At 44.0% G+C, this 12,183-nt stretch overlaps 1 protein-coding gene across 1 annotated transcript in view; it reads left to right on the top strand.

Moving 5' to 3' along the window:
* Nucleotides 1-4,406: 4,406 nt before the first annotated feature.
* The window catches only part of LOC311062937 (nuclear receptor coactivator 1-like), a gene marked incomplete at its 3' end in the record, with an annotated part of 47,134 nt that continues 39,357 nt past the window's right edge, over nt 4,407-12,183 (top strand). The window contains exon 1 of the mRNA XM_084082156.1: nt 4,407-4,544. The remainder of the gene's footprint in view (nt 4,545-12,183) is intronic.

The raw sequence follows: 12,183 nt of genomic DNA, 5'->3' as shown, positions 1-12,183 counted from the left end.
AAATCCACCACCATCTCCTTGGTCTTGCTAGCATGGAGCCGGAGGCGGTTCGCCTCGCTCCACTGCACGAAGTCCCTCACCACACCGTCATGTTCAGCAGTGTTGTCGCCTGAGATATGGCTGACCCCCGCTGTCATCTGAGAACTTCTGTAGGTGACAGATCTTGAAGTTGAACGGGAAATCAGATGTGTTGAGGGGGGACAGGAAGGGTGACAGCACTGTGCCCTGGGGGGCACCCGTGTTGCTCACCAGCACCTCTGACCGACAACCCTGCAGTCTCACATACTGCGATCTGCCTCAGAGGTAGTCTGAGATCCATGCCACCAAGCCGCGGTCCACCCCCATCAACGCAAGCTTCTCTGCAAGCAGTAGAGGCTGGATAGTATTGAAGACACTGGAGAACTCAAAAAAGATGATTCTGATTGTACTGCCAAGGGTGTTGAGGTGGGTGAAGGCCCTATAAGTATGACATACAAGGCAAAATAGTTAAATGTTGGTAAAAAGAACAAAACTTTGAACACTGTGATAACTTGAATCGGACAGTGGTGTGAAGAAGAATGGTTGAAAAAAGCAATTTGTGTTTCATTTATTGTTCAACACTGGTTAGTGTGCTTAACTCAGATTGGATGTGAATACACAACATGACATATTTACCAACACAAAGTATTTGAAGCAGTAAACCAAATAGGCGTTGACAATTAGGAATTTGCTGGTCTGGAGCTATTTGAAAAAGAACAAGTTTGTTTGAATCAACACCACTGATTATGTACATACTGTGTACACATTCATAGGACCAGCAACGCCTCTTCTCTGGTTAACAAGACATAGTTGTGCCTGCACTTCAAAATGCAATGAAGATCATACACAACACATCATTGCAATATGATACAAGAACTGCCTGGCTTCAGGTTGAAAGGCATTGCCTTTATCGTCATTGTACATTATCGTACAACAAAATGTGCTGTGCAGCTCCTAAAACGTCTCCTCCAACATTCCAAACACACACTCACCTGCCCACAAAGATAAACAATAAAAAACTAACATTTTAAAAGGATTTGGCATATCAAAAGCCACTATTGTACATTGTACCAAATGCTATTACACCTTAAAACATTACAATTTAGGTAATTAGCAACTTACTTACTTAACTTAACTTAACTTACAATAAGCAAGGTAATCACATACATAGAATGCAAAGAGACAGTGTAGTGCGTCAGGAAACTAGGATTACAGGTAAACCAAGAACCTAGCATCAGTCTAAAAACAATATACTAAAATATATAATAAAATATCAAATAATAATCTGTACATTGAAACTATAGGATACCAGGTAAACAATAAACCTAGAATTAGTTTAAATAACTATCTAAATTACATTTTTTTTTCTTATAATTTTTATCCCACGATTTTGTAACCCACATTTTTTCACCCAGTGCCAATTGCCTATGTAATCCTGGGCACTACCTACCCTCTGCCAGCCTAGGGAGAGCCCAAGCTGAAGCTCATGCCTCCTTCAATGCATGAGGAGCAAGCAGGCCGCTTCTTATCACCCGACAGGGGGGAGTTTCCCTGGTTGGACATAGCGCGTGGAAGGAACACGTTATTCCAACCAGTTCCCTTCTCCTCCATCAGGCGCCCCGGCTGACCAGGGGGAGGCAGTATAGTGACCAGGATTACTACATGTTTTTGTGAGGGTATTAACTACCCTAGGAGACACGGGGAGAACATGCAAACTCCACACAGAGTAGGCCCTTTCACCAACCCCACCTAGGGTATGGGCGCCGATGACGTGGAGGAGAGAACACGCCCCCAGCGCCCACAGCGTCCCTGGCGGGAATCGAACCCAGGACCTTCTAGCTGTGAGGCGACAGCGCTACCGACTGCGCCACCGTGCACCCTCTAAATTACATTCTTAACATTGTAGGCTACTCAAGAAAAACAAGCCTAAGCATCAATCAAGGCAGAAGGTGGCAGGAAAGGGTACAGGAACACACATTGCACGTTATTATACCAAAATTATACCAAATGCTATTGCTCCTTAGAAAAAACATTATTGTAGATAATATGCAGATATTTACAAGGTTATTGCACATTCCGTCATGATGACGGGTGATTTGCATCCTTCAGAATACTTCTGGTTCTGTGGAGACAGCGTGATCTGAAGGTCTCTTCCAGTGAGGGCAGGGAGATTAGCAGGAGAGCTGAGAGGTCTGCTGCTGAATATTTAACATACCATACTGTAATACAGTATGTCAGTACACTCTCTATAGAGCAGTGATAACAGGACATACCATGCTGTAATACAGTATCTTAATACACTTTCTATAGAGCAGTGGTAACAGGACGTAGCTTCCTGATTCTAATTCTGTCAGTAGTGTCCTTAAAAAGTGGAGCCACTGTTGAGGCTTTTTGACCAAAGCAGTGGCTGTAATAAGTAAGTAAGTAAGTAGGTCGGAGAGGCTTATTGTCAGTATCAGCCAGAGCGTTTGAGTCTATCCCCATTTCACAGTATGCTAGATCCATGGGAGATGGATTGCTGAGGTGGAGCGCAACACCTACCATCAGGCAGCTCCCAGTACAACTTGACACACCCAAGCCGTGCTACTCATTTGCTGAGTTGGCGTTGCCGGGATGGAGCCCATGGCCTTGTGGTCAAGAGGCGAGTGCTCTACCGACTGAGCTACCCGGACACTAAGTATGTGAATACACTCTCTATAGAGCAGTGGTAACAGGACGTAGCTTCCTGATTCTAATTCTGTCAGTAGTGTCCTTAAAAAGTGGAGCCACTGTTGAGGCTTTTTGACCAAAGCAGTGGAGTAGATTGTCCATGTGAGGCCCTCTGTGACCACATGATGCTGGGAAACCCTCTCCACCTCTTCTCCTTTGATGTTTAGAGGAGGTGTGTGTGTGGGGGGGGGGGGGGGGGGTTTCAATGATAGATTTTCTGAACACCATCGTGCCAATTTGTAAGCTGTCTCATGCCCTTTTTTGATAATTCCCACCACTTGTGTCATCTACTCATCTTCAAGTTGAATCATTGTGTTTGGGGAGTGAGTGGGTGCAATCATCACAATACAATATATAAAGGGAATAGGAGAGGGGGCTCAGCACTCAGCCTTGTGGTGCACCAATGTTGAGGGTCAGGCTTGGGGAGAGGTGGGGACTAGGACTGACTGTGGGTGGCTGGATAGGAGTCCTTGATCCAACCAAATGCACACAGTGACTACTGACACCACCAGGTCAAGACTTTTGGCGATCAACCTGCTTTGCCTTTGCTGGAAACAATAGTGTTAAATGCAGTTAATGGGTCCAATTCATCACACAGTCCTCAATGCTGTTCTTACAGCAGTGGTTATCAAACTGGGGTCCGGGGAGGCGGGGGCCCTCAGGGATCCTTGAGGAGTTAAGGGACTGTGACTCAGAGAGTGTACAAATGGAACCAAATGGACCCGTTCCATTTGTACACTCTCAGAGTTAGGATTTTATAGTATAGATTGGGGGTCCCAGTGATAGAAATGTTAATCAAATGGGGGGTCTGTGGCCTTAATGTATATCAAACTGGGGGTCCTTGAAATTAAAAAGTTTGAGAACCACTGTCTTAACTAGTTACAGGACATACATCAGTCAGTCACAGCATCACCAGGGAACCAACTGACCACAAACATGGGCCGTTTGTTCAAACTGCTCCCTTTGCTTTTTGGCAAAGCATTCACTCCGGTCCCTTTCAGGTTAAAGACAAAATGTGTCTATGTACGGAATAGTATGGATTTGTGGCTAATATACCTACTCCTATTATTGTCGCCGTGAACGCGCAACGTAGCTATAGTACCCGCGCACTAACTCGGGCATGGGCACGGGACGGGGGCGTGCACTGCACAGTCAACCCTGTTTGTTTGTGTAGTGAGAGAAGAGGTTGGAAATGGCGGAGAGGAGAGACTCAAAGCGACAATTAATAGAAGACTGAAATGCTGCTACGCCGTCAGTGACAAAGAGACGCCACCTCGAAGCGATACTCGGATTTACTTTGTTTTTTTCTGCCACTGCCGACCGGAACGTTGTCGGAGACGCTGGAAGGGCATTTTTTGGAAGATAAGGGCTTTTTGAATTAGCGAAGCTCGCTAGCTGGGCTGGCTAACCTCGTTAGCTAACCAAGCAGCGCTTAGCTAGCATCAGGTCGAGCGTGATTTCTTTTTTTTTTTCAACTCACGCAGGCTTGTTTGTCAACATAAGCTGACGTTAGCTCGCTAGCCTAGCCTGCACGCACGTTTGTTTTGGCACAATACTCTGAAGTTGGCCTAAGAACACGACCACTACAACAACAACAACAACAACGCCGTGCTAAAAATATCAATGTTGTCTTATAGTGGATAAAATAAAAGCGAGCATTTTATTTTGGTTAGTGAAGTTTAGCCACGGGAGCTACCTGCCTTGTTTACGCCTGATCAGGGCACCGTACGTGGGAACTATAATCGACAACAACAACATACATCGAGATCTTGTGGGAGAGAGGAGATATTTACAAGTTGAGCGGCTGAGGAAAGCAGGTAAGTCTCTATGCATTGGTGGAAACAGTACTCACATGTTTTATTTAAGTAAAAGTATCAATACTGCAGTGTAGAAATACTCTGTTACAAGTGAAAAGTCCGGTAATCAAAATCTAATTGAGGAAATGCACAAAGGTATTGGCATCAAAATATACTTAAAGTGCGAAAAGTAAAAGTACTCACTGTGCCAGAATATCCCATTTCACAAGTTCTCAAAATGTATACAAATCTTTTTGAAAATAGCAGATCTACAATCTCACAGTGGGCATTTTGAGCTTGTAGATCGGCTATTTTCAAATGGCTGAAGTGGTTAATGTAAATAATCTAAGCCTAATAATCTAAATCTGCAAAGTAACTAGTAACTAAAGCTGTCAAATAATGTAAAAACTACGCCAACTGAGCTAACGTTACCAGCAGGTTGTCATCCAGACCAAGGCTGAATGAACTGCAATTCAACTTGAGAAGGACATAAAGCTTTATTATCATCACACACCACGTGCTTTGTTTAATGTTGTTTTCTTTGTATTGTAAGCACAACGCCAACGGGTTTGGGAAACGTTACCGTGTTGTTCTCTGTTCAGCTGTTAGTATGCAGCAGACCAGATGTGGTGACGGGCCACTTTAGGGTTTAAATCCATCTTGTGATTGATTTTGATTGATTGTTTGTTTGTGTGTGTGTGTGTGTGTGTGTGTGTGTGTGTGTGGGGGGGGGGGTTGCGTTGCGTTGCCTAGAGATGCCTGCAGTGTAAAACTGTCATTTGATCATCGGCAGAAACACATTCTGTGATTGTCATTCTATGACAGCAAGCCATTCACAGCAACAACAACATACCAGCATGCCAACGTATTATTGCACAAGTTATGTCACTGGCGATATTAATTTGACAACTTAATGTTAAATAGTTATACCGTGCTGTATGATGATACCGGGCGGTTTCAGTGGTTTCGGAGTTGTGTGTTTATGTGCGGTGACATTGGAGCTGGGCCTCTTTAGGTTTAGATGCAGCTGAGATAAGGGCCCACACACACTACAGACTTGACTGCAAGCCTTATTCAGGTCAAAGTTTGGGACTCTCTTCCACCACGCCATGTTTACTTCCTGCTCAGAAGCATTACATCAGTTATGAAATCTTGGTGCATATCACAAGAATTTAGGCATTTACACCCCCCCTCACTAAAATAAAAATCCAGCATCTCCTGTGTTCAGAAATGTTGACATAATATGAATGTATTAAGAAAATGTGTACAATACATGTTCAGAAATTGTTCTGAATATTCGACTTGCCTTACTATCTTATTATTCCAACAGATCAGGGGATTGTTAATTTGTTTCCAGAAAAAACAATGTCTCTCTTAATAATCCCTTAACAAGCAGCCAAATCGGCTCATATTTGAGCAGAAATGGCTGAAATACAGTGGGTTATGCTGAAACAACTATTTGTTTTGCTCTTCTATCTAGATTGCTATCAATCAAGGTTGACATCCACAGTGCATTGCTTATCCCGCTACAATAATTACAATACCGATAATGCATGGTTAATAACAATACTGAACATCATTATTTGATCATGTTTGTGATCTCTCTATAGATCTCTATGTCTTCAGCTAAATAAATAAATGCGCATAGTTAAGTTCTATTAGGAAAATAGGCACCCAGATTGATGGGTCAAATGGTTTACTCTGATAGGTAGGCTATGTGTCAGGGATTTTAGACCTACTTAAAAGGAAGTCCCTTTGAAGGCATATTTAGAGTCAGGGAGACTGACATCTACCAAGGAGCACCTTATTTTCTGAAAGGGACAGGTAATTTGTGTTGTCAGCCCCATACATTTCACCAAAGCATCTCAAACTCTGTGCTTCAGTAAACTTAAAGCTGTGACTGGGGCAAGTAATACTACTATGAAACAACAGTTACTCCTAACAATTCATTGTTCCTAGAATGTGTCATTAGTGTGTCATTGCATTATTACAATATTTTCTTTAATTTCTATATTTGTGACATTCGTTACTTTGGATTCTGAAGTATTGTTTATTTATCTGTTAGTGCCAGTAGCGCCCCCTCTACTTTTTATTGGACTATTCATACATTGCTTCACGTTTGTAGGTGGTGAGCAATTGACTGTAAATTCAATCTTCTATCATGCAAATCAGTATGAGTGTGTTGTGTATCAAAAAGCTTGGACAATATGACATTATTTTTAGTTCATTTAAAAGTGTGTCCATTCACCATTTTGGCACTCCGGTCAACAGTCAAGGAGCATTGTGAATCCCACAAGGACCAAAAACACTGTAGGTATTTAATGACGACACAGTGCCATTGTGACTACTGCCATCAGATCAAGTGAAGTACTGATTTACAATGGCTGTTTGATTTGATTGTAGAGGTAGACTATTATACTTGACATTTGATCAGAACTGGAGAAAAAGGAAGACTACCAGAATAGGTGGTCCGTTTCTTTTTTTGGGGGGGCTTTTCTGCCTTTATTTTACAGTGAAAGTGGAGATAGACAGGAAACAAGGACAGAGAGAGACATACAGCAAAGATCGTTGGAATCGGGACTCAAACCCGCAATACGCTGTCAGGCTACTTTTCAGCCTAGGTGCCCGGACCGCCACGCTACAGTCCGGGCTAGGTGGTCCATTTCTGTGTTGAGAAACCCGTCACACCATGACAATTCCCACATACGCTGGAAAACCCTTAAAGATACATGCATGGATTTTAAAATAAAAATGTCCAACACCTGGAAAAGTAATGGAAACGATGCATATCCAGTATCCAAATTGTTTTGGATTGTATTGTCATAAATATTTACAGAAGCTTTTATCTTCAACTGTGAAGTCAAGGAAGGAAATCACAAGTGACAGCTGTAGTAAGCCAACACAAGAGCAGTTACTATAAAGTCTTCTATTGTGCAACAATAAACCATACCATTGAGCATGGATGCTGATAAATACTAGTGATGTAACTTTGAGCTACATGTCACACAAATATCATTACAGCTGATAGTATTGCAATCCTGTCCAATATTGCAATCCCCAAGTTTCCCAGTAAAAAAAGAATTGTGCATGCAGCCAAAATGGTTGCACTTTAGAGCCCAGGGGGAAAGGGGGAAGCCCCCCTCCTCCTCCTCCCAGCTAAGCTCCTCTGTGTGTGTGTGTGTGTGTGTGTGTGTGTGTGTGTGGAATGAACAGCCATTTTAGCACTCAGCACTGCTGCAGCCTTTCCTGCCTCTGTCACGTAGAACATTCTTCCACCGGAGCTTGCGTTAGGTATGCACGCTGTTTGTTTTCACCCCCCCTCCACCTGCAACCAGCCCATGAGTTTTTTTTACCAGCTGCTTCTAATTGTCACCCCACATCCTAACTTTGTTTACCTCACTGGCTTGAAGTGAAATGATGGATTTTAAGCCTAATAGTTTTAGCCATTTTCCTGTCCATGGTAAAATGCTGATTTTGTGTCTGATTCTTCACCAACCACCAATAGTAGGGCTTCAGTCCCTTGTTGTTGTGTGCAGATCAATAATACTGAATACTGTGGGGGTGGGGTAGGTAGGTTAGATAGCATGAAGTAAAACCAGTGTGTGGTGTTTGTTTTGATGGAGCATATGGAGTTGTTTTCAATGTTATGCAACAGGACATGCGGGAGCCCCACTTTTCTGCAAAGTTGAGCGGGTCCACTTTTGCCCCCACCCCACCACCATGCATACTAGCTCAAGCAATACAACACTGCCTCGTGCTGTAGTTTTGTCCCCTTCACTCTCCCGCTCTGACTCAGTATGAGGCACGCTTTCTCTCTTTCACACACGCACGTGCACCCACACACACACACACACACACACACACACACACACACTCACACTCACACTCACACTCACACTCACACTCACACTCACACTCACACTCACACTCTCACACTCTCACACTCGCTCTCTATGCTCTCTCTCTTCCGCCGCCCTAAGTGTGCAGAGGACAGGGAAGTTGAGAGCCTGTGCGAGGAGAGGACTGCAAGAGCAGGGGTGCTCGCTCTACCTCAGCTCAGCTGTGGCTTCCTTGCCGTCAGAGGGATGACCTACATTCTCTTCTTTCTTGGAAAAAAGAAAAGAGGGAGGAAAAGGGCTCATGCAGTAGACTGTGAGAATCGGTGGGGACCGGACACATGGGCAGAAAGGAGGGAAGCGGAAGGAGGAATGGAGAGAGAGAGAGAGAGAGAGAGAGAGAGAGAGAGAGAGAGAGAGAGAAGGGTAGCAGGTGAAGGAGGCATGTGGGAAGATGAGAGAAGAAGCCACTGATGAAAACGAGGATGGAGTGCAGTACTTATGACCTAGGCCGTGAGCCAAGAGAAAAATCCCATTGTTTCAGGGGCAGGAGTCAGTAAGGAGGATGACAAGTGCGGAAACAGTAGCAGCTAGCTAACAGTTAACTCTGTATCTGTTTGCTGGTCTCTGAGTGTTTGTTTTCATTGTCTGAGAGATCAAGCCAGAAGGTTTTTGTCAGAGAGAAAACCCTCCACACTATAACTGTGATTAGATCAGATCTGTGTTAGAGAGATAATGTGATGATGAAGAATACAAATTAAACTTTCTTTTGTACAGAGTCCTCCATTGACTGGACTTGTGCTTGCACCCCTTTGGTGCGTTGTTGTACTTCTTCTCTACAACAACGTTGTACTTGTTGTACGCTTCCCAAGATCCACTCGCCCCCTCCTTGCGGTGTTCAGAGCTGATGTGAGGGCTTATAAAGGGTAGATGGTGCATTTATATAGCACTTTTATCCAAAGCGCTTACAACGTGCATTACATTCACCCTTTCACACACATTCACTCACCGATGGTGAAGGCGACTCATCAAGAGCAGTTAGGGGTTCAGTGTCTTGCTTAAGGACACTTACAACAGTAAAACAGGGGGAACCCAGGATCGACCCGGGAACCTTCCATTTCAAAGCAGTCGCTCTACCTCCTGAGCCACTGCCGCCCCACTTATATTTTGACTTCCACAATAAAAACGGCAGCACTAACTAGGCACTAACTAGGCAACTACGCGTTGCACGACTTGTTGCTTTCTTTTTTTTAAAGATTTATTTGGGGCTTTTCTGCCTTTATTTGGATAGTACAAGTGACAGGAAAGAGTGAGAGAGATTGGGAGAGACCCGCTGCAAAGGCTGTTGGGCTCGGGAATCGAACCCGCGACTCTTGTCAGGGGTTCATTAGAGCCTATATGTACTATGCACCTTAACCACTAGGCCATCGGATCGGCACCCGGTGTTGCTTTCTTACTTTACTTGGCACCGTGTTAATAAAAAGGCATTTTAATAGCATAAGATGCTCCAGTGCATCCTTTCTGCTTGCTGCTGCGGCCCTTGCTGCTGCATGCCGTGGTGTAACCCTCCCTGTCTTCTTGTTAGCTGTTATCAGCTTGTTATGTAGCTCACAGATATTGTAATCTACTGATGTCGCAATGCTACGCATTATTAGCTTGTACATCCATTTTTTTTAGGAAAGCAACATGGAGCTGCTGTTTTTATTGTGGAAGTAAAAATATGAGCCCACACTTCAGTTCTGTACACCACGTGAGGTGGGCTTGAGAAGCGCAAGTACAAGTGAAAAGGCAGGGTTGCCCCTATACGAATGACTGCAGTCAAATGACAGCAGAACAGTCTGTGAGGAACAAAAGGTGTCTCTACATCATGTCTTACATCAAAAGCAATACATTGATCAGTAACACAGGGGGAGCCCAGGCTGCCGCCCACTCTGCAGTTCTCATCCTTCTTGACCTATCTGCAGCATTTGATAGAGCCAACAACCATCAGCTTGTCCTGGACACCTTTTCTCACCTTGGCATCACTCAGAAGGCACTCAAGTTGTTCTCCTACCTGACTGGAAGCCATTGTTGGACCTACTTAGTCCTTACACCACAAATGCAGTTAACACTCTGTGGCACTCTAGAACTAGATCAAGGTGTCACGGCTACTGGAGGTGCTTGCTCGGTACTAATGTTGCTAGCACTGGCTGATGTGTTAACTGTAAAATCTTTCAGATGGATGGCGTGCCCAGTGCCCACTCATCTAACAACCATCCATGGTGTTGAAAGATGAAGTCTAGGTGTGCTACGCTGAACCCTAAAATAATTGTCCTCCATGTTGAAAATGCACATACTTATGCGCATGTATATGTGCGCATACTTGAGCGTAGGTATGAATGTGAGGTTTATTAAAGGGTCGCGTGGTTTGAGACTAGGGTTTCTATAAATAAGACTTATAACAAACAGCTCAAAATGTACATTTGTCAAGCTCAGCTTATTAATTGAATTTTCCTTTTTCCGTAACCTTTTCAGGCCTGTTGTAAAGGAAGCCGGTGATCCACATTTGTTAAGGGATGGTGTCAGGGCATTCCACACTTTGGTGGCAGTGCAGTAAAAAGAGAATTTATGTTTGTAATAGGAGGGTGGTACCAGATCGTTGTTGTCGCTCCTTCTAGTATTGTGGCTGTGGGTCTCACTTTGGTGAGGTAGTTAGTCAGGTATGAGGGCATTGAGGGCAGAGCCCCCTTTGATGCTCATGCTTTTCTGCTCTGACTCCAAACTGTGGAAACTGGAAAGAAGCAACAAGCTTTAGATCCGCTCGTTGATGACCCAGCTTTCCACGGGTGTTGAGTTGTGTTTCATAGGAGAAGGTACTTGAGGATGATTACAGCATAATTAAGTCCCAAAGGCTTAAACGTGTTGAAGTGCATGCCATCCAAAGGATGTAGTTACAGCCTCTGCGACTGAGTGCATCCGGGGTCATGTGTAGGGTTGCCAACATTCAGAAATGGGAAAGACACATGCACGCGCACTGCACGCGTGCATGTGTCGCGTGTGCACTGGCGACCTAGCGCCCTTTGCATACAGCACACAAACACATAGGCAGGCAGACGCACAGATTTTTATTATTTTTAAGCATCTTCCCTTTACCGGGACAAGCGATGTCCCGTACGGGACGCGCCTCTTTTGGTCAAAATACGGGGCGTCCCGGCTAATACGGGACGGTTGGCAACCCTAGTCATGTGTGAGATTGCACACAGCCGTAAAATGTAAAGTAGTTGGATTAGCACTGTGGATGAAAAGAGGCACTTCATGATGTTCACACGCCAGTTGAACGATGGAACAGGAGTCACGTTTTAAGACTATTATCTTCAAGGTGCATGAATAACAATGCTTGTGGATGACGCAATGATACATTCACTGAACTAATGCACGTTAAGCCATGCATGTTAAACCAAACCATGAACCAAACCATTAACACAACCAGAAAAGGGAGTCACTGAAAAGGGAATTTTGTTTATTCATAATGCCATTGGAAATCATAATTATTTTCTTTCAACAAAATTACAGTCTTGGAGTACTACCAAAGCGGTTGGGTTGTCAAGAAATGACCACAACAAGTGAAAAACAACTTTGTCAGGGTGTCAGTACCATGATATTAGGATATTAAGTTGTACATTTTGCTGTTTGCAACAAACAGGTATTTGCAATACTTTGACACAGTGGTGATGCATTCTAACCATGCTCTCTGTACCTCACAAGACATGCAAAAGAGTTAGTCCTGGAATTGAGTAACTTATTGAGTAACCACTTGGCTATCTGTTGAAGCAAGGCAACGTTTC

Source organism: Gymnoscopelus microlampas (assembly GCF_963454915.1).
Source record: "Gymnoscopelus microlampas genome assembly, chromosome: 16".
Classification (NCBI taxonomy): domain Eukaryota; kingdom Metazoa; phylum Chordata; class Actinopteri; order Myctophiformes; family Myctophidae; genus Gymnoscopelus; species Gymnoscopelus microlampas.
This window is presented reverse-complemented; position numbering and strand designations above follow the sequence as displayed.